The following is a 23,723-nucleotide window of genomic DNA, read 5'->3' as shown; positions in this document are numbered from 1 at the left end:
GAAAGAAGTCAGTGTTCCAGCAGAGGGAGACAACGTTTCAGAAAAGGCATTGTAGCAAACCAAAAAAGAAATTTTAAGCGCAGCAGAGTAACCAGCTCACATACCTGTTAGCTCAGGTGAGTTTAAAAGGCTGCTGTTGATAACAAGGGCATTTGCTAAATAGATGGTGTGTGTGCAACAATATACTGAAAGGTCAATTATATTGTGCAGCTTATCTCACCACCTGTAGTTATTTAGGTGAAAGCTCCAAAATGCTTGCCTAATATGTCTGTTTATCCAAAAGGAAGTATAGAGGGAGAGCTAGATAGATAGCATTGCATTACATTACATTACATGGCAATGCAATGCACAGTTGCTGAAGTTGAACCAAAATGAGCTTGTCATCTGGCTTCTGCAACTTTTAACATGAAAAATCCAATGAGGAGAAGAAAAGCAAAGCCAAAGAGTCCATCCCAAAATCCGACAAACAAGCAAAATGAACAAAAAGCATTGAATTCAATTCTTTCTGATTTTAGAAACTGCATTAAAGATGGGGTGCACCGGTCCTGGAGATACTGCAATACCAGGTCAATGCGTGGAGTGGACAGAGCAAGCTCTTTTTCCATCTCCCTGTTCTAAAAATCCATTTAATATATGGTCCCCAGATAGGGGACGTATCAGATATTAAACTGATAAGAACAGATACTACACTTGATCTTAGCCAAAAGGCCGAGAAGGGATAACCAGAATTGGTTTCCGACTACGGTGCCACCCAAGGATTCTGAAAAGTCCATTTGTGGAGATGGCCACCTGGACTCCCGTTAAGAAGACATGCTGTCAACCTCTAGATCCCTCACATGCCTGCACTTTTCGGCTTGCTGCTGCTGCAATCCACGCGTTTTAGATCTGCATAACTCCACCTCTTTTAGCACAGTACCCTCAACCCCCGGCTGTTCCCACCCGCCTCAACACCGTTGGAAGGGAGGAGAACCAATTAAGGTGGGGGGGGGGGTGGAACGAGCAGCTGTCTACCCTTAGCAGGAGGGTTGCTGATTAATTACCTCTCCTGCTGCTGCTGCTGCTGGCTGTCCAGCAGCAGACTGAAGGTGGCTGCTGCTGTGCGCAGGTATATAAAGGCTCAGAGCCTATTATGACACGCGCAGCCAGCGTTCCATTGCCACATTCCGTCTACTGCAGGCGGGATACCTGGATGGCTGAATGTCACTGAGAAGCTCACAGAGACCGCCATAAGCAACAGTTTAAAAGAATGCCACAGACTAATCAACCAAACTTTTTGGGTTGGTTTCTCTTTTATAGTCTGCAGGCATTAAATGAAAGAAGTCAGTGTTCCAGCAGAGGGAGACAACGTTTCAGAAAAGGCATTGTAGCAAACCAAAAAAGAAATTTTAAGCGCAGCAGAGTAACCAGCTCACATACCTGTTAGCTCAGGTGAGTTTAAAAGGCTGCTGTTGATAACAAGGGCATTTGCTAAATAGATGGTGTGTGTGCAACAATATACTGAAAGGTCAATTATATTGTGCAGCTTATCTCACCACCTGTAGTTATTTAGGTGAAAGCTCCAAAATGCTTGCCTAATATGTCTGTTTATCCAAAAGGAAGTATAGAGGGAGAGCTAGATAGATAGCATTGCATTACATTACATTACATGGCAATGCAATGCACAGTTGCTGAAGTTGAACCAAAATGAGCTTGTCATCTGGCTTCTGCAACTTTTAACATGAAAAATCCAATGAGGAGAAGAAAAGCAAAGCCAAAGAGTCCATCCCAAAATCCGACAAACAAGCAAAATGAACAAAAAGCATTGAATTCAATTCTTTCTGATTTTAGAAACTGCATTAAAGAAGGGGTGCACCGGTCCTGGAGATACTGCAATACCAGGTCAATGCGTGGAGTGGACAGAGCAAGCTCTTTTTCCATCTCCCTGTTCTAAAAATCCATTTAATATATGGTCCCCAGATAGGGGACGTATCAGATATTAAACTGATAAGAACAGATACTACACTTGATCTTAGCCAAAAGGCCGAGAAGCGATAACCAGAATTGGTTTCCGACTACGGTGCCACCCAAGGATTCTGAAAAGTCCATTTGTGGAGATGGCCACCTGGACTCCCGTTAAGAAGACATGCTGTCAACCTCTAGATCCCTCACATGCCTGCACTTTTCGGCTTGCTGCTGCTGCAATCCACGCGTTTTAGATCTGCAGAACTCCACCTCTTTTAGCACAGTACCCTCAACCCCCGGCTGTTCCCACCCGCCTCAACACCGTTGGAAGGGAGGAGAACCAATTAAGGCGGGGGGGGGTGGAACGAGCAGCTGTCTACCCTTAGCAGGAGGGTTGCTGATTAATTACCTCTCCTGCTGCTGCTGCTGCTGGCTGTCCAGCAGCAGACTGAAGGTGGCTGCTGCTGTGCGCAGGTATATAAAGGCTCAGAGCCTATTATGACACGCGCAGCCAGCGTTCCATTGCCACATTCCGTCCACTGCAGGCGGGATACCTGGATGGCTGAATGTCACTGAGAAGCTCACAGAGACCGCCATAAGCAACAGTTTAAAAGAATGCCACAGACTAATCAACCAAACTTTTTGGGTTGGTTTCTCTTTTATAGTCTGCAGGCATTAAATGAAAGAAGTCAGTGTTCCAGCAGAGGGAGACAACGTTTCAGAAAAGGCATTGTAGCAAACCAAAAAAGAAATTTTAAGCGCAGCAGAGTAACCAGCTCACATACCTGTTAGCTCAGGTGAGTTTAAAAGGCTGCTGTTGATAACAAGGGCATTTGCTAAATAGATGGTGTGTGTGCAACAATATACTGAAAGGTCAATTATATTGTGCAGCTTATCTCACCACCTGTAGTTATTTAGGTGAAAGCTCCAAAATGCTTGCCTAATATGTCTGTTTATCCAAAAGGAAGTATAGAGGGAGAGCTAGATAGATAGCATTGCATTACATTACATTACATGGCAATGCAATGCACAGTTGCTGAAGTTGAACCAAAATGAGCTTGTCATCTGGCTTCTGCAACTTTTAACATGAAAAATCCAATGAGGAGAAGAAAAGCAAAGCCAAAGAGTCCATCCCAAAATCCGACAAACAAGCAAAATGAACAAAAAGCATTGAATTCAATTCTTTCTGATTTTAGAAACTGCATTAAAGAAGGGGTGCATCGGTCCTGGAGATACTGCAATACCAGGTCAATGCGTGGAGTGGACAGAGCAAGCTCTTTTTCCATCTCCCTGTTCTAAAAATCCATTTAATATATGGTCCCCAGATAGGGGACGTATCAGATATTAAACTGATAAGAACAGATACTACACTTGATCTTAGCCAAAAGGCCGAGAAGCGATAACCAGAATTGGTTTCCGACTACGGTGCCACCCAAGGATTCTGAAAAGTCCATTTGTGGAGATGGCCACCTGGACTCCCGTTAAGAAGACATGCTGTCAACCTCTAGATCCCTCACATGCCTGCACTTTTCGGCTTGCTGCTGCTGCAATCCACGCGTTTTAGATCTGCATAACTCCACCTCTTTTAGCACAGTACCCTCAACCCCCGGCTGTTCCCACCCGCCTCAACACCGTTGGAAGGGAGGAGAACCAATTAAGGCGGGGGGAGGGTGGAACGAGCAGCTGTCTACCCTTAGCAGGAGGGTTGCTGATTAATTACCTCTCCTGCTGCTGCTGCTGCTGGCTGTCCAGCAGCAGACTGAAGGTGGCTGCTGCTGTGCGCAGGTATATAAAGGCTCAGAGCCTATTATGACACGCGCAGCCATCGTTCCATTGCCACATTACGTCTACTGCAGGCGGGATACCTGGATGGCTGAATGTCACTGAGAAGCTCACAGAGACAGCCATAAGCAACAGTTTAAAAGAATGCCACAGACTAATCAACCAAACTTTTTGGGTTGGTTTCTCTTTTATAGTCTGCAGGCATTAAATGAAAGAAGTCAGTGTTCCAGCAGAGGGAGACAACGTTTCAGAAAAGGCATTGTAGCAAACCAAAAAAGAAATTTTAAGCGCAGCAGAGTAACCAGCTCACATACCTGTTAGCTCAGGTGAGTTTAAAAGGCTGCTGTTGATAACAAGGGCATTTGCTAAATAGATGGTGTGTGTGCAACAATATACTGAAAGGTCAATTATATTGTGCAGCTTATCTCACCACCTGTAGTTATTTAGGTGAAAGCTCCAAAATGCTTGCCTAATATGTCTGTTTATCCAAAAGGAAGTATAGAGGGAGAGCTAGATAGATAGCATTGCATTACATTACATTACATGGCAATGCAATGCACAGTTGCTGAAGTTGAACCAAAATGAGCTTGTCATCTGGCTTCTGCAACTTTTAACATGAAAAATCCAATGAGGAGAAGAAAAGCAAAGCCAAAGAGTCCATCCCAAAATCCGACAAACAAGCAAAATGAACAAAAAGCATTGAATTCAATTCTTTCTGATTTTAGAAACTGCATTAAAGAAGGGGTGCACCGGTCCTGGAGATACTGCAATACCAGGTCAATGCGTGGAGTGGACAGAGCAAGCTCTTTTTCCATCTCCCTGTTCTAAAAATCCATTTAATATATGGTCCCCAGATAGGGGACGTATCAGATATTAAACTGATAAGAACAGATACTACACTTGATCTTAGCCAAAAGGCCGAGAAGCGATAACCAGAATTGGTTTCCGACTACGGTGCCACCCAAGGATTCTGAAAAGTCCATTTGTGGAGATGGCCACCTGGACTCCCGTTAAGAAGACATGCTGTCAACCTCTAGATCCCTCACATGCCTGCACTTTTCGGCTTGCTGCTGCTGCAATCCACGCGTTTTAGATCTGCATAACTCCACCTCTTTTAGCACAGTACCCTCAACCCCCGGCTGTTCCCACCCGCCTCAACACCGTTGGAAGGGAGGAGAACCAATTAAGGCGGGGGGGGGGTGGAACGAGCAGCTGTCTACCCTTAGCAGGAGGGTTGCTGATTAATTACCTCTCCTGCTGCTGCTGCTGGCTGTCCAGCAGCAGACTGAAGGTGGCTGCTGCTGTGCGCAGGTATATAAAGGCTCAGAGCCTATTATGACACGCGCAGCCAGCGTTCCATTGCCACATTCCGTCTACTGCAGGCGGGATACCTGGATGGCTGAATGTCACTGAGAAGCTCACAGAGACCGCCATAAGCAACAGTTTAAAAGAATGCCACAGACTAATCAACCAAACTTTTTGGGTTGGTTTCTCTTTTATAGTCTGCAGGCATTAAATGAAAGAAGTCAGTGTTCCAGCAGAGGGAGACAACGTTTCAGAAAAGGCATTGTAGCAAACCAAAAAAGAAATTTTAAGCACAGCAGAGTAACCAGCTCACATACCTGTTAGCTCAGGTGAGTTTAAAAGGCTGCTGTTGATAACAAGGGCATTTGCTAAATAGATGGTGTGTGTGCAACAATATACTGAAAGGTCAATTATATTGTGCAGCTTATCTCACCACCTGTAGTTATTTAGGTGAAAGCTCCAAAATGCTTGCCTAATATGTCTGTTTATCCAAAAGGAAGTATAGAGGGAGAGCTAGATAGATAGCATTGCATTACATTACATTACATGGCAATGCAATGCACAGTTGCTGAAGTTGAACCAAAATGAGCTTGTCATCTGGCTTCTGCAACTTTTAACATGAAAAATCCAACGAGGAGAAGAAAAGCAAAGCCAAAGAGTCCATCCCAAAATCCGACAAACAAGCAAAATGAACAAAAAGCATTGAATTCAATTCTTTCTGATTTTAGAAACTGCATTAAAGAAGGGGTGCACCGGTCCTGGAGATACTGCAATACCAGGTCAATGCGTGGAGTGGACAGAGCAAGCTCTTTTTCCATCTCCCTGTTCTAAAAATCCATTTAATATATGGTCCCCAGATAGGGGACGTATCAGATATTAAACTGATAAGAACAGATACTACACTTGATCTTAGCCAAAAGGCCGAGAAGCGATAACCAGAATTGGTTTCCGACTACGGTGCCACCCAAGGATTCTGAAAAGTCCATTTGTGGAGATGGCCACCTGGACTCCCGTTAAGAAGACATGCTGTCAACCTCTAGATCCCTCACATGCCTGCACTTTTCGGCTTGCTGCTGCTGCAATCCACGCGTTTTAGATCTGCATAACTCCACCTCTTTTAGCACAGTACCCTCAACCCCCGGCTGTTCCCACCCGCCTCAACACCGTTGGAAGGGAGGAGAACCAATTAAGGCGGGGGGGGGGGTGGAACGAGCAGCTGTCTACCCTTAGCAGGAGGGTTGCTGATTAATTACCTCTCCTGCTGCTGCTGCTGGCTGTCCAGCAGCAGACTGAAGGTGGCTGCTGCTGTGCGCAGGTATATAAAGGCTCAGAGCCTATTATGACACACGCAGCCAGCGTTCCATTGCCACATTCCGTCTACTGCAGGCGGGATACCTGGATGGCTGAATGTCACTGAGAAGCTCACAGAGACCGCCATAAGCAACAGTTTAAAAGAATGCCACAGACTAATCAACCAAACTTTTTGGGTTGGTTTCTCTTTTATAGTCTGCAGGCATTAAATGAAAGAAGTCAGTGTTCCAGCAGAGGGAGACAACGTTTCAGAAAAGGCATTGTAGCAAACCAAAAAAGAAATTTTAAGCGCAGCAGAGTAACCAGCTCACATACCTGTTAGCTCAGGTGAGTTTAAAAGGCTGCTGTTGATAACAAGGGCATTTGCTAAATAGATGGTGTGTGTGCAACAATATACTGAAAGGTCAATTATATTGTGCAGCTTATCTCACCACCTGTAGTTATTTAGGTGAAAGCTCCAAAATGCTTGCCTAATATGTCTGTTTATCCAAAAGGAAGTATAGAGGGAGAGCTAGATAGATAGCATTGCATTACATTACATTACATGGCAATGCAATGCACAGTTGCTGAAGTTGAACCAAAATGAGCTTGTCATCTGGCTTCTGCAACTTTTAACATGAAAAATCCAATGAGGAGAAGAAAAGCAAAGCCAAAGAGTCCATCCCAAAATCCGACAAACAAGCAAAATGAACAAAAAGCATTGAATTCAATTCTTTCTGATTTTAGAAACTGCATTAAAGAAGGGGTGCACCGGTCCTGGAGATACTGCAATACCAGGTCAATGCGTGGAGTGGACAGAGCAAGCTCTTTTTCCATCTCCCTGTTCTAAAAATCCATTTAATATATGGTCCCCAGATAGGGGACGTATCAGATATTAAACTGATAAGAACAGATTTTTTTGATTGAATATATCTTTTATTAGCACAAAAAATAAGTTAACAGACAGTGTACAGTGCCGCAGCCCAGTACACACAGAATTCTACATCATATTTACATAGCATGAGGATACGACGCACTAACTAGACACATCACACCCCTATGCTACACAAAACACTCAATCTGAAAGAAAAAGCATGTCAATCAATACAGTACGACGAACCGTGATAAGGGATGGGGATTGGGAAAAAGGGGATGGGGAGGGGAAAATCACAGGCCCGAAGCTTTATTGAAAGACAAGACACATAAGGGGAGAGGGGGAGGAGGGGTTTAGTCCTCATCCTCGTCCTCCGGACCGTCCACGAAGGAATAGTCTCTGAGCAGGCTGTGGATCAGCCTGCGGCAGTCCTGGATGGACATCCTCTCCCTCCTCAAGATGAGCCGGTTCCTGGCGAACTGATAAGAACAGATTTTTGATTGAAGCTGCATCCAAGGCACTGAAAAATGTGACCGAAGTCACACCAAAACAGCGCACGAGGGGAGGATTCATGTGGACCCTTCCCGGAGGAGAGGGTCCCCAATAAACCATCCCCATCCCTCCGAGCCAGAAGGCCACAGCGAGGGTCAGGGATCTCCGATGCTCTCCCTAGCCGAAGCCGGAGAAGAGCCGTTTTCGTGCTCCCAGCTTCCATCTAGGCTGCCACCCTAGTGGAGCTGGAGCCTGTGTTGGTTTCTCAGCCCAAAGCTGACCGGACCTCCGACCGGGTTTATAAAAATTCCCCTTCCTAGCCCGGAGGCCAGGAATAGGGGGGGTTGCTCAGAAAGTATGATTGGCAAAGGTGCGGCGTGCTACGAAGCCAAGTCTCTCTGGGGTTCCCAGTCCCAGTAAGCTTGGACTCCCACCAGGGCGCCTACTCCTGGGGCACATTGCTCCAAAGCCCTCACACTTACCCAGCCTAGTGACTTCGATCCTGGAGGGCCATGTTTTCCATCAGATAACTCTATGAGCCACCTGGCGTACTAACAAGTGCACCAAACCAGTGTGTAATATGCATCAATTTACTAGGGCAGCCCAAGGACAAAACTGCCTTTTCAAAAGATACTACACTTGATCTTAGCCAAAAGGCCGAGAAGCGATAACCAGAATTGGTTTCCGACTACGGTGCCACCCAAGGATTCTGAAAAGTCCATTTGTGGAGATGGCCACCTGGACTCCCGTTAAGAAGACATGCTGTCAACCTCTAGATCCCTCACATGCCTGCACTTTTCGGCTTGCTGCTGCTGCAATCCACGCGTTTTAGATCTGCATAACTCCACCTCTTTTAGCACAGTACCCTCAACCCCCGGCTGTTCCCACCCGCCTCAACACCGTTGGAAGGGAGGAGAACCAATTAAGGCGGGGGGGGGGGGGGGTGGAACGAGCAGCTGTCTACCCTTAGCAGGAGGGTTGCTGATTAATTACCTCTCCTGCTGCTGCTGCTGCTGGCTGTCCAGCAGCAGACTGAAGGTGGCTGCTGCTGTGCGCAGGTATATAAAGGCTCAGAGCCTATTATGACACGCGCAGCCAGCGTTCCATTGCCACATTCCGTCTACTGCAGGCGGGATACCTGGATGGCTGAATGTCACTGAGAAGCTCACAGAGACCGCCATAAGCAACAGTTTAAAAGAATGCCACAGACTAATCAACCAAACTTTTTGGGTTGGTTTCTCTTTTATAGTCTGCAGGCATTAAATGAAAGAAGTCAGTGTTCCAGCAGAGGGAGACAACGTTTCAGAAAAGGCATTGTAGCAAACCAAAAAAGAAATTTTAAGCGCAGCAGAGTAACCAGCTCACATACCTGTTAGCTCAGGTGAGTTTAAAAGGCTGCTGTTGATAACAAGGGCATTTGCTAAATAAATGGTGTGTGTGCAACAATATACTGAAAGGTCAATTATATTGTGCAGCTTATCTCACCACCTGTAGTTATTTAGGTGAAAGCTCCAAAATGCTTGCCTAATATGTCTGTTTATCCAAAAGGAAGTATAGAGGGAGAGCTAGATAGATAGCATTGCATTACATTACATTACATGGCAATGCAATGCACAGTTGCTGAAGTTGAACCAAAATGAGCTTGTCATCTGGCTTCTGCAACTTTTAACATGAAAAATCCAATGAGGAGAAGAAAAGCAAAGCCAAAGAGTCCATCCCAAAATCCGACAAACAAGCAAAATGAACAAAAAGCATTGAATTCAATTCTTTCTGATTTTAGAAACTGCATTAAAGAAGGGGTGCACCGGTCCTGGAGATACTGCAATACCAGGTCAATGCGTGGAGTGGACAGAGCAAGCTCTTTTTCCATCTCCCTGTTCTAAAAATCCATTTAATATATGGTCCCCAGATAGGGGACGTATCAGATATTAAACTGATAAGAACAGATACTACACTTGATCTTAGCCAAAAGGCCGAGAAGCGATAACCAGAATTGGTTTCCGACTACGGTGCCACCCAAGGATTCTGAAAAGTCCATTTGTGGAGATGGCCACCTGGACTCCCGTTAAGAAGACATGCTGTCAACCTCTAGATCCCTCACATGCCTGCACTTTTCGGCTTGCTGCTGCTGCAATCCACGCGTTTTAGATCTGCATAACTCCACCTCTTTTAGCACAGTACCCTCAACCCCCGGCTGTTCCCACCCGCCTCAACACCGTTGGAAGGGAGGAGAACCAATTAAGGCAGGGGGGGGGTGGAACGAGCAGCTGTCTACCCTTAGCAGGAGGGTTGCTGATTAATTACCTCTCCTGCTGCTGCTGCTGCTGGCTGTCCAGCAGCAGACTGAAGGTGGCTGCTGCTGTGCGCAGGTATATAAAGGCTCAGAGCCTATTATGACACGCGCAGCCAGCGTTCCATTGCCACATTCCGTCTACTGCAGGCGGGATACCTGGATGGCTGAATGTCACTGAGAAGCTCACAGAGACCGCCATAAGCAACAGTTTAAAAGAATGCCACAGACTAATCAACCAAACTTTTTGGGTTGGTTTCTCTTTTATAGTCTGCAGGCATTAAATGAAAGAAGTCAGTGTTCCAGCAGAGGGAGACAACGTTTCAGAAAAGGCATTGTAGCAAACCAAAAAAGAAATTTTAAGCGCAGCAGAGTAACCAGCTCACATACCTGTTAGCTCAGGTGAGTTTAAAAGGCTGCTGTTGATAACAAGGGCATTTGCTAAATAGATGGTGTGTGTGCAACAATATACTGAAAGGTCAATTATATTGTGCAGCTTATCTCACCACCTGTAGTTATTTAGGTGAAAGCTCCAAAATGCTTGCCTAATATGTCTGTTTATCCAAAAGGAAGTATAGAGGGAGAGCTAGATAGATAGCATTGCATTACATTACATTACATGGCAATGCAATGCACAGTTGCTGAAGTTGAACCAAAATGAGCTTGTCATCTGGCTTCTGCAACTTTTAACATGAAAAATCCAATGAGGAGAAGAAAAGCAAAGCCAAAGAGTCCATCCCAAAATCCGACAAACAAGCAAAATGAACAAAAAGCATTGAATTCAATTCTTTCTGATTTTAGAAACTGCATTAAAGAAGGGGTGCACCGGTCCTGGAGATACTGCAATACCAGGTCAATGCGTGGAGTGGACAGAGCAAGCTCTTTTTCCATCTCCCTGTTCTAAAAATCCATTTAATATATGGTCCCCAGATAGGGGACGTATCAGATATTAAACTGATAAGAACAGATTTTTTGATTGAAGCTGCATCCAAGGCACTGAAAAATGTGACCGAAGTCACACCAAAACAGCGCACGAGGCGAGGATTCATGTGGACCCTTCCCGGAGGAGAGGGTCCCCAATAAACCATCCCCATCCCTCCGAGCCAGAAGGCCACAGCGAGGGTCAGGGATCTCCGATGCTCTCCCTAGCCGAAGCCGGAGAAGAGCCGTTTTCGTGCTCCCAGCTTCCATCTAGGCTGCCACCCTAGTGGAGCTGGAGCCTGTGTTGGTTTCTCAGCCCAAAGCTGACCGGACCTCCGACCGGGTTTATAAAAATTCCCCTTCCTAGCCCGGAGGCCAGGAATAGGGGGGGTTGCTCAGAAAGTATGATTGGCAAAGGTGCGGCGTGCTACGAAGCCAAGTCTTTCTGGGGTTCCCAGTCCCAGTAAGCTTGGACTCCCACCAGGGCGCCTACTCCTGGGGCACATTGCTCCAAAGCCCTCACACTTACCCAGCCTAGTGACTTCGATCCTGGAGGGCCATGTTTTCCATCAGATAACTCTATGAGCCACCTGGCGTACTAACAAGTGCACCAAACCAGTGTGTAATATGCATCAATTTACTAGGGCAGCCCAAGGAGAAAACTGCCTTTTCAAAAGATACTACACTTGATCTTAGCCAAAAGGCCGAGAAGCGATAACCAGAATTGGTTTCCGACTACGGTGCCACCCAAGGATTCTGAAAAGTCCATTTGTGGAGATGGCCACCTGGACTCCCGTTAAGAAGACATGCTGTCAACCTCTAGATCCCTCACATGCCTGCACTTTTCGGCTTGCTGCTGCTGCAATCCACGCGTTTTAGATCTGCATAACTCCACCTCTTTTAGCACAGTACCCTCAACTCCCGGCTGTTCCCACCCGCCTCAACACCGTTGGAAGGGAGGAGAACCAATTAAGGCGGGGGGGGGGTTGGAACGAGCAGCTGTCTACCCTTAGCAGGAGGGTTGCTGATTAATTACCTCTCCTGCTGCTGCTGCTGCTGGCTGTCCAGCAGCAGACTGAAGGTGGCTGCTGCTGTGCGCAGGTATATAAAGGCTCAGAGCCTATTATGACACGCGCAGCCAGCGTTCCATTGCCACATTCCGTCTACTGCAGGCGGGATACCTGGATGGCTGAATGTCACTGAGAAGCTCACAGAGACCGCCATAAGCAACAGTTTAAAAGAATGCCACAGACTAATCAACCAAACTTTTTGGGTTGGTTTCTCTTTTATAGTCTGCAGGCATTAAATGAAAGAAGTCAGTGTTCCAGCAGAGGGAGACAACGTTTCAGAAAAGGCATTGTAGCAAACCAAAAAAGAAATTTTAAGCGCAGCAGAGTAACCAGCTCACATACCTGTTAGCTCAGGTGAGTTTAAAAGGCTGCTGTTGATAACAAGGGCATTTGCTAAATAAATGGTGTGTGTGCAACAATATACTGAAAGGTCAATTATATTGTGCAGCTTATCTCACCACCTGTAGTTATTTAGGTGAAAGCTCCAAAATGCTTGCCTAATATGTCTGTTTATCCAAAAGGAAGTATAGAGGGAGAGCTAGATAGATAGCATTGCATTACATTACATTACATGGCAATGCAATGCACAGTTGCTGAAGTTGAACCAAAATGAGCTTGTCATCTGGCTTCTGCAACTTTTAACATGAAAAATCCAATGAGGAGAAGAAAAGCAAAGCCAAAGAGTCCATCCCAAAATCCGACAAACAAGCAAAATGAACAAAAAGCATTGAATTCAATTCTTTCTGATTTTAGAAACTGCATTAAAGAAGGGGTGCACCGGTCCTGGAGATACTGCAATACCAGGTCAATGCGTGGAGTGGACAGAGCAAGCTCTTTTTCCATCTCCCTGTTCTAAAAATCCATTTAATATATGGTCCCCAGATAGGGGACGTATCAGATATTAAACTGATAAGAACAGATACTACACTTGATCTTAGCCAAAAGGCCGAGAAGCGATAACCAGAATTGGTTTCCGACTACGGTGCCACCCAAGGATTCTGAAAAGTCCATTTGTGGAGATGGCCACCTGGACTCCCGTTAAGAAGACATGCTGTCAACCTCTAGATCCCTCACATGCCTGCACTTTTCGGCTTGCTGCTGCTGCAATCCACGCGTTTTAGATCTGCATAACTCCACCTCTTTTAGCACAGTACCCTCAACCCCCGGCTGTTCCCACCCGCCTCAACACCGTTGGAAGGGAGGAGAACCAATTAAGGCAGGGGGGGGGTGGAACGAGCAGCTGTCTACCCTTAGCAGGAGGGTTGCTGATTAATTACCTCTCCTGCTGCTGCTGCTGCTGGCTGTCCAGCAGCAGACTGAAGGTGGCTGCTGCTGTGCGCAGGTATATAAAGGCTCAGAGCCTATTATGACACGCGCAGCCAGCGTTCCATTGCCACATTCCGTCTACTGCAGGCGGGATACCTGGATGGCTGAATGTCACTGAGAAGCTCACAGAGACCGCCATAAGCAACAGTTTAAAAGAATGCCACAGACTAATCAACCAAACTTTTTGGGTTGGTTTCTCTTTTATAGTCTGCAGGCATTAAATGAAAGAAGTCAGTGTTCCAGCAGAGGGAGACAACGTTTCAGAAAAGGCATTGTAGCAAACCAAAAAAGAAATTTTAAGCGCAGCAGAGTAACCAGCTCACATACCTGTTAGCTCAGGTGAGTTTAAAAGGCTGCTGTTGATAACAAGGGCATTTGCTAAATAAATGGTGTGTGTGCAACAATATACTGAAAGGTCAATTATATTGTGCAGCTTATCTCACCACCTGTAGTTATTTAGGTGAAAGCTCCAAAATGCTTGCCTAATATGTCTGTTTATCCAAAAGGAAGTATAGAGGGAGAGCTAGATAGATAGCATTGCATTACATTACATTACATGGCAATGCAATGCACAGTTGCTGAAGTTGAACCAAAATGAGCTTGTCATCTGGCTTCTGCAACTTTTAACATGAAAAATCCAATGAGGAGAAGAAAAGCAAAGCCAAAGAGTCCATCCCAAAATCCGACAAACAAGCAAAATGAACAAAAAGCATTGAATTCAATTCTTTCTGATTTTAGAAACTGCATTAAAGAAGGGGTGCACCGGTCCTGGAGATACTGCAATACCAGGTCAATGCGTGGAGTGGACAGAGCAAGCTCTTTTTCCATCTCCCTGTTCTAAAAATCCATTTAATATATGGTCCCCAGATAGGGGACGTATCAGATATTAAACTGATAAGAACAGATACTACACTTGATCTTAGCCAAAAGGCCGAGAAGCGATAACCAGAATTGGTTTCCGACTACGGTGCCACCCAAGGATTCTGAAAAGTCCATTTGTGGAGATGGCCACCTGGACTCCCGTTAAGAAGACATGCTGTCAACCTCTAGATCCCTCACATGCCTGCACTTTTCGGCTTGCTGCTGCTGCAATCCACGCGTTTTAGATCTGCATAACTCCACCTCTTTTAGCACAGTACCCTCAACCCCCGGCTGTTCCCACCCGCCTCAACACCGTTGGAAGGGAGGAGAACCAATTAAGGCAGGGGGGGGGTGGAACGAGCAGCTGTCTACCCTTAGCAGGAGGGTTGCTGATTAATTACCTCTCCTGCTGCTGCTGCTGCTGGCTGTCCAGCAGCAGACTGAAGGTGGCTGCTGCTGTGCGCAGGTATATAAAGGCTCAGAGCCTATTATGACACGCGCAGCCAGCGTTCCATTGCCACATTCCGTCTACTGCAGGCGGGATACCTGGATGGCTGAATGTCACTGAGAAGCTCACAGAGACCGCCATAAGCAACAGTTTAAAAGAATGCCACAGACTAATCAACCAAACTTTTTGGGTTGGTTTCTCTTTTATAGTCTGCAGGCATTAAATGAAAGAAGTCAGTGTTCCAGCAGAGGGAGACAACGTTTCAGAAAAGGCATTGTAGCAAACCAAAAAAGAAATTTTAAGCGCAGCAGAGTAACCAGCTCACATACCTGTTAGCTCAGGTGAGTTTAAAAGGCTGCTGTTGATAACAAGGGCATTTGCTAAATAGATGGTGTGTGTGCAACAATATACTGAAAGGTCAATTATATTGTGCAGCTTATCTCACCACCTGTAGTTATTTAGGTGAAAGCTCCAAAATGCTTGCCTAATATGTCTGTTTATCCAAAAGGAAGTATAGAGGGAGAGCTAGATAGATAGCATTGCATTACATTACATTACATGGCAATGCAATGCACAGTTGCTGAAGTTGAACCAAAATGAGCTTGTCATCTGGCTTCTGCAACTTTTAACATGAAAAATCCAATGAGGAGAAGAAAAGCAAAGCCAAAGAGTCCATCCCAAAATCCGACAAACAAGCAAAATGAACAAAAAGCATTGAATTCAATTCTTTCTGATTTTAGAAACTGCATTAAAGAAGGGGTGCACCGGTCCTGGAGATACTGCAATACCAGGTCAATGCGTGGAGTGGACAGAGCAAGCTCTTTTTCCATCTCCCTGTTCTAAAAATCCATTTAATATATGGTCCCCAGATAGGGGACGTATCAGATATTAAACTGATAAGAACAGATTTTTTGATTGAAGCTGCATCCAAGGCACTGAAAAATGTGACCGAAGTCACACCAAAACAGCGCACGAGGCGAGGATTCATGTGGACCCTTCCCGGAGGAGAGGGTCCCCAATAAACCATCCCCATCCCTCCGAGCCAGAAGGCCACAGCGAGGGTCAGGGATCTCCGATGCTCTCCCTAGCCGAAGCCGGAGAAGAGCCGTTTTCGTGCTCCCAGCTTCCATCTAGGCTGCCACCCTAGTGGAGCTGGAGCCTGTGTTGGTTTCTCAGCCCAAAGCTGACCGGACCTCCGACCGGGTTTATAAAAATTCCCCTTCCTAGCCCGGAGGCCAGGAATAGGGGGGGTTGCTCAGAAAGTATGATTGGCAAAGGTGCGGCGTGCTACGAAGCCAAGTCTTTCTGGGGTTCCCAGTCCCAGTAAGCTTGGACTCCCACCAGGGCGCCTACTCCTGGGGCACATTGCTCCAAAGCCCTCACACTTACCCAGCCTAGTGACTTCGATCCTGGAGGGCCATGTTTTCCATCAGATAACTCTATGAGCCACCTGGCGTACTAACAAGTGCACCAAACCAGTGTGTAATATGCATCAATTTACTAGGGCAGCCCAAGGAGAAAACTGCCTTTTCAAAAGATACTACACTTGATCTTAGCCAAAAGGCCGAGAAGCGATAACCAGAATTGGTTTCCGACTACGGTGCCACCCAAGGATTCTGAAAAGTCCATTTGTGGAGATGGCCACCTGGACTCCCGTTAAGAAGACATGCTGTCAACCTCTAGATCCCTCACATGCCTGCACTTTTCGGCTTGCTGCTGCTGCAATCCACGCGTTTTAGATCTGCATAACTCCACCTCTTTTAGCACAGTACCCTCAACTCCCGGCTGTTCCCACCCGCCTCAACACCGTTGGAAGGGAGGAGAACCAATTAAGGCGGGGGGGGGGTTGGAACGAGCAGCTGTCTACCCTTAGCAGGAGGGTTGCTGATTAATTACCTCTCCTGCTGCTGCTGCTGCTGGCTGTCCAGCAGCAGACTGAAGGTGGCTGCTGCTGTGCGCAGGTATATAAAGGCTCAGAGCCTATTATGACACGCGCAGCCAGCGTTCCATTGCCACATTCCGTCTACTGCAGGCGGGATACCTGGATGGCTGAATGTCACTGAGAAGCTCACAGAGACCGCCATAAGCAACAGTTTAAAAGAATGCCACAGACTAATCAACCAAACTTTTTGGGTTGGTTTCTCTTTTATAGTCTGCAGGCATTAAATGAAAGAAGTCAGTGTTCCAGCAGAGGGAGACAACGTTTCAGAAAAGGCATTGTAGCAAACCAAAAAAGAAATTTTAAGCGCAGCAGAGTAACCAGCTCACATACCTGTTAGCTCAGGTGAGTTTAAAAGGCTGCTGTTGATAACAAGGGCATTTGCTAAATAAATGGTGTGTGTGCAACAATATACTGAAAGGTCAATTATATTGTGCAGCTTATCTCACCACCTGTAGTTATTTAGGTGAAAGCTCCAAAATGCTTGCCTAATATGTCTGTTTATCCAAAAGGAAGTATAGAGGGAGAGCTAGATAGATAGCATTGCATTACATTACATTACATGGCAATGCAATGCACAGTTGCTGAAGTTGAACCAAAATGAGCTTGTCATCTGGCTTCTGCAACTTTTAACATGAAAAATCCAATGAGGAGAAGAAAAGCAAAGCCAAAGAGTCCATCCCAAAATCCGACAAACAAGCAAAATGAACAAAAAGCATTGAATTCAATTCTTTCTGATTTTAGAAACTGCATTAAAGAAGGGGTGCACCGGTCCTGGAGATACTGCAATACCAGGTCAATGCGTGGAGTGGACAGAGCAAGCTCTTTTTCCATCTCCCTGTTCTAAAAATCCATTTAATATATGGTCCCCAGATAGGGGACGTATCAGATATTAAACTGATAAGAACAGATACTACACTTGATCTTAGCCAAAAGGCCGAGAAGCGATAACCAGAATTGGTTTCCGACTACGGTGCCACCCAAGGATTCTGAAAAGTCCATTTGTGGAGATGGCCACCTGGACTCCCGTTAAGAAGACATGCTGTCAACCTCTAGATCCCTCACATGCCTGCACTTTTCGGCTTGCTGCTGCTGCAATCCACGCGTTTTAGATCTGCATAACTCCACCTCTTTTAGCACAGTACCCTCAACCCCCGGCTGTTCCCACCCGCCTCAACACCGATGGAAGGGAGGAGAACCAATTAAGGCAGGGGGGGGGTGGAACGAGCAGCTGTCTACCCTTAGCAGGAGGGTTGCTGATTAATTACCTCTCCTGCTGCTGCTGCTGCTGGCTGTCCAGCAGCAGACTGAAGGTGGCTGCTGCTGTGCGCAGGTATATAAAGGCTCAGAGCCTATTATGACACGCGCAGCCAGCGTTCCATTGCCACATTCCGTCTACTGCAGGCGGGATACCTGGATGGCTGAATGTCACTGAGAAGCTCACAGAGACCGCCATAAGCAACAGTTTAAAAGAATGCCACAGACTAATCAACCAAACTTTTTGGGTTGGTTTCTCTTTTATAGTCTGCAGGCATTAAATGAAAGAAGTCAGTGTTCCAGCAGAGGGAGACAACGTTTCAGAAAAGGCATTGTAGCAAACCAAAAAAGAAATTTTAAGCGCAGCAGAGTAACCAGCTCACATACCTGTTAGCTCAGGTGAGTTTAAAAGGCTGCTGTTGATAACAAGGGCATTTGCTAAATAGATGGTGTGTGTGCAACAATATACTGAAAGGTCAATTATATTGTGCAGCTTATCTCACCACCTGTAGTTATTTAGGTGAAAGCTCCAAAATGCTTGCCTAATATGTCTGTTTATCCAAAAGGAAGTATAGAGGGAGAGCTAGATAGATAGCATTGCATTACATTACATTACATGGCAATGCAATGCACAGTTGCTGAAGTTGAACCAAAATGAGCTTGTCATCTGGCTTCTGCAACTTTTAACATGAAAAATCCAATGAGGAGAAGAAAAGCAAAGCCAAAGAGTCCATCCCAAAATCCGACAAACAAGCAAAATGAACAAAAAGCATTGAATTCAATTCTTTCTGATTTTAGAAACTGCATTAAAGAAGGGGTGCACCGGTCCTGGAGATACTGCAATACCAGGTCAATGCGTGGAGTGGACAGAGCAAGCTCTTTTTCCATCTCCCTGTTCTAAAAATCCATTTAATATATGGTCCCCAGATAGGGGACGTATCAGATATTAAACTGATAAGAACAGATTTTTTGATTGAAGCTGCATCCAAGGCACTGAAAAATGTGACCGAAGTCACACCAAAACAGCGCACGAGGCGAGGATTCATGTGGACCCTTCCCGGAGGAGAGGGTCCCCAATAAACCATCCCCATCCCTCCGAGCCAGAAGGCCACAGCGAGGGTCAGGGATCTCCGATGCTCTCCCTAGCCGAAGCCGGAGAAGAGCCGTTTTCGTGCTCCCAGCTTCCATCTAGGCTGCCACCCTAGTGGAGCTGGAGCCTGTGTTGGTTTCTCAGCCCAAAGCTGACCGGACCTCCGACCGGGTTTATAAAAATTCCCCTTCCTAGCCCGGAGGCCAGGAATAGGGGGGGTTGCTCAGAAAGTATGATTGGCAAAGGTGCGGCGTGCTACGAAGCCAAGTCTTTCTGGGGTTCCCAGTCCCAGTAAGCTTGGACTCCCACCAGGGCGCCTACTCCTGGGGCACATTGCTCCAAAGCCCTCACACTTACCCAGCCTAGTGACTTCGATCCTGGAGGGCCATGTTTTCCATCAGATAACTCTATGAGCCACCTGGCGTACTAACAAGTGCACCAAACCAGTGTGTAATATGCATCAATTTACTAGGGCAGCCCAAGGAGAAAACTGCCTTTTCAAAAGATACTACACTTGATCTTAGCCAAAAGGCCGAGAAGCGATAACCAGAATTGGTTTCCGACTACGGTGCCACCCAAGGATTCTGAAAAGTCCATTTGTGGAGATGGCCACCTGGACTCCCGTTAAGAAGACATGCTGTCAACCTCTAGATCCCTCACATGCCTGCACTTTTCGGCTTGCTGCTGCTGCAATCCACGCGTTTTAGATCTGCATAACTCCACCTCTTTTAGCACAGTACCCTCAACTCCCGGCTGTTCCCACCCGCCTCAACACCGTTGGAAGGGAGGAGAACCAATTAAGGCGGGGGGGGGGTTGGAACGAGCAGCTGTCTACCCTTAGCAGGAGGGTTGCTGATTAATTACCTCTCCTGCTGCTGCTGCTGCTGGCTGTCCAGCAGCAGACTGAAGGTGGCTGCTGCTGTGCGCAGGTATATAAAGGCTCAGAGCCTATTATGACACGCGCAGCCAGCGTTCCATTGCCACATTCCGTCTACTGCAGGCGGGATACCTGGATGGCTGAATGTCACTGAGAAGCTCACAGAGACCGCCATAAGCAACAGTTTAAAAGAATGCCACAGACTAATCAACCAAACTTTTTGGGTTGGTTTCTCTTTTATAGTCTGCAGGCATTAAATGAAAGAAGTCAGTGTTCCAGCAGAGGGAGACAACGTTTCAGAAAAGGCATTGTAGCAAACCAAAAAAGAAATTTTAAGCGCAGCAGAGTAACCAGCTCACATACCTGTTAGCTCAGGTGAGTTTAAAAGGCTGCTGTTGATAACAAGGGCATTTGCTAAATAGATGGTGTGTGTGCAACAATATACTGAAAGGTCAATTATATTGTGCAGCTTATCTCACCACCTGTAGTTATTTAGGTGAAAGCTCCAAAATGCTTGCCTAATATGTCTGTTTATCCAAAAGGAAGTATAGAGGGAGAGCTAGATAGATAGCATTGCATTACATTACATTACATGGCAATGCAATGCACAGTTGCTGAAGTTGAACCAAAATGAGCTTGTCATCTGGCTTCTGCAACTTTTAACATGAAAAATCCAATGAGGAGAAGAAAAGCAAAGCCAAAGAGTCCATCCCAAAATCCGACAAACAAGCAAAATGAACAAAAAGCATTGAATTCAATTCTTTCTGATTTTAGAAACTGCATTAAAGAAGGGGTGCACCGGTCCTGGAGATACTGCAATACCAGGTCAATGCGTGGAGTGGACAGAGCAAGCTCTTTTTCCATCTCCCTGTTCTAAAAATCCATTTAATATATGGTCCCCAGATAGGGGACGTATCAGATATTAAACTGATAAGAACAGATACTACACTTGATCTTAGCCAAAAGGCCGAGAAGCGATAACCAGAATTGGTTTCCGACTACGGTGCCACCCAAGGATTCTGAAAAGTCCATTTGTGGAGATGGCCACCTGGACTCCCGTTAAGAAGACATGCTGTCAACCTCTAGATCCCTCACATGCCTGCACTTTTCGGCTTGCTGCTGCTGCAATCCACGCGTTTTAGATCTGCATAACTCCACCTCTTTTAGCACAGTACCCTCAACCCCCGGCTGTTCCCACCCGCCTCAACACCGTTGGAAGGGAGGAGAACCAATTAAGGCGGGGGCGGGGGGGGGTGGAACGAGCAGCTGTCTACCCTTAGCAGGAGGGTTGCTGATTAATTACCTCTCCTGCTGCTGCTGCTGCTGGCTGTCCAGCAGCAGACTGAAGGTGGCTGCTGCTGTGCGCAGGTATATAAAGGCTCAGAGCCTATTATGACACGCGCAGCCAGCGTTCCATTGCCACATTCCGTCTACTGCAGGCGGGATACCTGGATGGCTGAATGTCACTGAGAAGCTCACAGAGACCGCCATAAGCAGCAGTTTAAAAGAATGCCACAGACTAATCAACCAAACTTTTTGGGTTGGTTTCTCTTTTATAGTCTGCAGGCATTAAATGAAAGAAGTCAGTGTTCCAGCAGAGGGAGACAACGTTTCAGAAAAGGCATTGTAGGAAACCAAAAAAGAAATTTTAAGCGCAGCAGAGTAACCAGCTCACATACCTGTTAGCTCAGGTGAGTTTAAAAGGCTGCTGTTGATAACAAGGGCATTTGCTAAATAGATGGTGTGTGTGCAACAATATACTGAAAGGTCAATTATATTGTGCAGCTTATCTCACCACCTGTAGTTATTTAGGTGAAAGCTCCAAAATGCTTGCCTAATATGTCTGTTTATCCAAAAGGAAGTATAGAGGGAGAGCTAGATAGATAGCATTGCATTACATTACATTACATGGCAATGCAATGCACAGTTGCTGAAGTTGAACCAAAATGAGCTTGTCATCTGGCTTCTGCAACTTTTAACATGAAAAATCCAATGAGGAGAAGAAAAGCAAAGCAAAAGAGTCCATCCCAAAATGCGACAAACAAGCAAAATGAACAAAAAGCATTGAATTCAATTCTTTCTGATTTTAGAAACTGCATTAAAGAAGGGGTGCACCGGTCCTGGAGATACTGCAATACCAGGTCAATGCGTGGAGTGGACAGAGCAAGCTCTTTTTCCATCTCCCTGTTCTAAAAATCCATTTAATATATGGTCCCCAGATAGGGGACGTATCAGATATTAAACTGATAAGAACAGATACTACACTTGATCTTAGCCAAAAGGCCGAGAAGCGATTACCAGAATTGGTTTCCGACTACGGTGCCACCCAAGGATTCTGAAAAGTCCATTTGTGGAGATGGCCACCTGGACTCCCGTTAAGAAGACATGCTGTCAACCTCTAGATCCCTCACATGCCTGCACTTTTCGGCTTGCTGCTGCTGCAATCCACGCGTTTTAGATCTGCATAACTCCACCTCTTTTAGCACAGTACCCTCAACCCCCGGCTGTTCCCACCCGCCTCAACACCGTTGGAAGGGAGGAGAACCAATTAAGGCGGGGGGGGGGGTGGAACGAGCAGCTGTCTACCCTTAGCAGGAGGGTTGCTGATTAATTACCTCTCCTGCTGCTGCTGCTGCTGGCTGTCCAGCAGCAGACTGAAGGTGGCTGCTGCTGTGCGCAGGTATATAAAGGCTCAGAGCCTATTATGACACGCGCAGCCAGCGTTCCATTGCCACATTCCGTCTACTGCAGGCGGGATACCTGGATGGCTGAATGTCACTGAGAAGCTCACAGAGACCGCCATAAGCAACAGTTTAAAAGAATGCCACAGACTAATCAACCAAACTTTTTGGGTTGGTTTCTCTTTTATAGTCTGCAGGCATTAAATGAAAGAAGTCAGTGTTCCAGCAGAGGGAGACAACGTTTCAGAAAAGGCATTGTAGCAAACCAAAAAAGAAATTTTAAGCGCAGCAGAGTAACCAGCTCACATACCTGTTAGCTCAGGTGAGTTTAAAAGGCTGCTGTTGATAACAAGGGCATTTGCTAAATAGATGGTGTGTGTGCAACAATATACTGAAAGGTCAATTATATTGTGCAGCTTATCTCACCACCTGTAGTTATTTAGGTGAAAGCTCCAAAATGCTTGCCTAATATGTCTGTTTATCCAAAAGGAAGTATAGAGGGAGAGCTAGATAGATAGCATTGCATTACATTACATTACATGGCAATGCAATGCACAGTTGCTGAAGTTGAACCAAAATGAGCTTGTCATCTGGCTTCTGCAACTTTTAACATGAAAAATCCAATGAGGAGAAGAAAAGCAAAGCCAAAGAGTCCATCCCAAAATCCGACAAACAAGCAAAATGAACAAAAAGCATTGAATTCAATTCTTTCTGATTTTAGAAACTGCATTAAAGAAGGGGTGCACCGGTCCTGGAGATACTGCAATACCAGGTCAATGCGTGGAGTGGACAGAGCAAGCTCTTTTTCCATCTCCCTGTTCTAAAAATCCATTTAATATATGGTCCCCAGATAGGGGACGTATCAGATATTAAACTGATAAGAACAGATTTTTTGATTGAAGCTGCATCCAAGGCACTGAAAAATGTGACCGAAGTCACACCAAAACAGCGCACGAGGCGAGGATTCATGTGGACCCTTCCCGGAGGAGAGGGTCCCCAATAAACCATCCCCATCCCTCCGAGCCAGAAGGCCACAGCGAGGGTCAGGGATCTCCGATGCTCTCCCTAGCCGAAGCCGGAGAAGAGCCGTTTTCGTGCTCCCAGCTTCCATCTAGGCTGCCACCCTAGTGGAGCTGGAGCCTGTGTTGGTTTCTCAGCCCAAAGCTGACCGGACCTCCGACCGGGTTTATAAAAATTCCCCTTCCTAGCCCGGAGGCCAGGAATAGGGGGGGTTGCTCAGAAAGTATGATTGGCAAAGGTGCGGCGTGCTACGAAGCCA

The 23,723-nt window shown here is 46.1% G+C and overlaps 16 non-coding genes and 4 pseudogenes across 16 annotated transcripts; all 20 read right to left on the bottom strand.

The window, feature by feature from the left end:
• Nucleotides 1-529: 529 nt before the first annotated feature.
• LOC141205333 (U2 spliceosomal RNA) lies at nucleotides 530-720 on the bottom strand. Its single transcript, XR_012276101.1, has one exon. It is a non-coding gene; the product is annotated as a U2 spliceosomal RNA (small nuclear RNA).
• A 1,121-nt stretch (nucleotides 721-1,841) lies between these two features.
• On the bottom strand, nucleotides 1,842-2,032 carry LOC141205087 (U2 spliceosomal RNA). Its single transcript, XR_012275861.1, has one exon. It is a non-coding gene; the product is annotated as a U2 spliceosomal RNA (small nuclear RNA).
• Nucleotides 2,033-3,151: 1,119 nt separating this feature from the next.
• Nucleotides 3,152-3,342, bottom strand: LOC141205335 (U2 spliceosomal RNA). The gene has a single exon (XR_012276103.1). It is a non-coding gene; the product is annotated as a U2 spliceosomal RNA (small nuclear RNA).
• A 1,120-nt stretch (nucleotides 3,343-4,462) lies between these two features.
• On the bottom strand, nucleotides 4,463-4,653 carry LOC141205086 (U2 spliceosomal RNA). Its single transcript, XR_012275860.1, has one exon. It is a non-coding gene; the product is annotated as a U2 spliceosomal RNA (small nuclear RNA).
• A 1,117-nt stretch (nucleotides 4,654-5,770) lies between these two features.
• Nucleotides 5,771-5,961, bottom strand: LOC141205085 (U2 spliceosomal RNA). Its single transcript, XR_012275859.1, has one exon. It is a non-coding gene; the product is annotated as a U2 spliceosomal RNA (small nuclear RNA).
• A 1,118-nt stretch (nucleotides 5,962-7,079) lies between these two features.
• Nucleotides 7,080-7,273, bottom strand: LOC141205448 (U2 spliceosomal RNA). The gene has a single exon (XR_012276213.1). It is a non-coding gene; the product is annotated as a U2 spliceosomal RNA (small nuclear RNA).
• Nucleotides 7,274-8,237: 964 nt separating this feature from the next.
• On the bottom strand, nucleotides 8,238-8,353 carry LOC141205513 (U2 spliceosomal RNA; annotated as a pseudogene).
• A 1,125-nt stretch (nucleotides 8,354-9,478) lies between these two features.
• LOC141205084 (U2 spliceosomal RNA) lies at nucleotides 9,479-9,669 on the bottom strand. Its single transcript, XR_012275858.1, has one exon. It is a non-coding gene; the product is annotated as a U2 spliceosomal RNA (small nuclear RNA).
• Nucleotides 9,670-10,789: 1,120 nt separating this feature from the next.
• Nucleotides 10,790-10,971, bottom strand: LOC141205431 (U2 spliceosomal RNA). The gene has a single exon (XR_012276197.1). It is a non-coding gene; the product is annotated as a U2 spliceosomal RNA (small nuclear RNA).
• Nucleotides 10,972-11,495: 524 nt separating this feature from the next.
• On the bottom strand, nucleotides 11,496-11,611 carry LOC141205503 (U2 spliceosomal RNA; annotated as a pseudogene).
• A 1,121-nt stretch (nucleotides 11,612-12,732) lies between these two features.
• Nucleotides 12,733-12,923, bottom strand: LOC141205083 (U2 spliceosomal RNA). Its single transcript, XR_012275857.1, has one exon. It is a non-coding gene; the product is annotated as a U2 spliceosomal RNA (small nuclear RNA).
• A 1,120-nt stretch (nucleotides 12,924-14,043) lies between these two features.
• On the bottom strand, nucleotides 14,044-14,234 carry LOC141205082 (U2 spliceosomal RNA). The gene has a single exon (XR_012275856.1). It is a non-coding gene; the product is annotated as a U2 spliceosomal RNA (small nuclear RNA).
• Nucleotides 14,235-15,354: 1,120 nt separating this feature from the next.
• LOC141205430 (U2 spliceosomal RNA) lies at nucleotides 15,355-15,536 on the bottom strand. The gene has a single exon (XR_012276196.1). It is a non-coding gene; the product is annotated as a U2 spliceosomal RNA (small nuclear RNA).
• A 524-nt stretch (nucleotides 15,537-16,060) lies between these two features.
• Nucleotides 16,061-16,176, bottom strand: LOC141205502 (U2 spliceosomal RNA; annotated as a pseudogene).
• A 1,121-nt stretch (nucleotides 16,177-17,297) lies between these two features.
• Nucleotides 17,298-17,488, bottom strand: LOC141205081 (U2 spliceosomal RNA). Its single transcript, XR_012275855.1, has one exon. It is a non-coding gene; the product is annotated as a U2 spliceosomal RNA (small nuclear RNA).
• Nucleotides 17,489-18,608: 1,120 nt separating this feature from the next.
• Nucleotides 18,609-18,790, bottom strand: LOC141205428 (U2 spliceosomal RNA). Its single transcript, XR_012276194.1, has one exon. It is a non-coding gene; the product is annotated as a U2 spliceosomal RNA (small nuclear RNA).
• A 524-nt stretch (nucleotides 18,791-19,314) lies between these two features.
• On the bottom strand, nucleotides 19,315-19,430 carry LOC141205501 (U2 spliceosomal RNA; annotated as a pseudogene).
• A 1,121-nt stretch (nucleotides 19,431-20,551) lies between these two features.
• On the bottom strand, nucleotides 20,552-20,742 carry LOC141205080 (U2 spliceosomal RNA). Its single transcript, XR_012275854.1, has one exon. It is a non-coding gene; the product is annotated as a U2 spliceosomal RNA (small nuclear RNA).
• Nucleotides 20,743-21,867: 1,125 nt separating this feature from the next.
• On the bottom strand, nucleotides 21,868-22,058 carry LOC141205079 (U2 spliceosomal RNA). Its single transcript, XR_012275853.1, has one exon. It is a non-coding gene; the product is annotated as a U2 spliceosomal RNA (small nuclear RNA).
• Nucleotides 22,059-23,179: 1,121 nt separating this feature from the next.
• On the bottom strand, nucleotides 23,180-23,361 carry LOC141205427 (U2 spliceosomal RNA). Its single transcript, XR_012276193.1, has one exon. It is a non-coding gene; the product is annotated as a U2 spliceosomal RNA (small nuclear RNA).
• Nucleotides 23,362-23,723: the final 362 nt, after the last annotated feature.

Source organism: Phyllobates terribilis, unplaced genomic scaffold (genome assembly GCF_046119375.1).
Source record: "Phyllobates terribilis strain yellow unplaced genomic scaffold, ASM4611937v1 Scaffold_138__1_contigs__length_4804227, whole genome shotgun sequence".
Taxonomy (NCBI): domain Eukaryota; kingdom Metazoa; phylum Chordata; class Amphibia; order Anura; family Dendrobatidae; genus Phyllobates; species Phyllobates terribilis.
The sequence above is the reverse complement of the archived record's forward strand: the minus strand, read 5'-3'. Positions and strand labels throughout refer to the sequence as shown.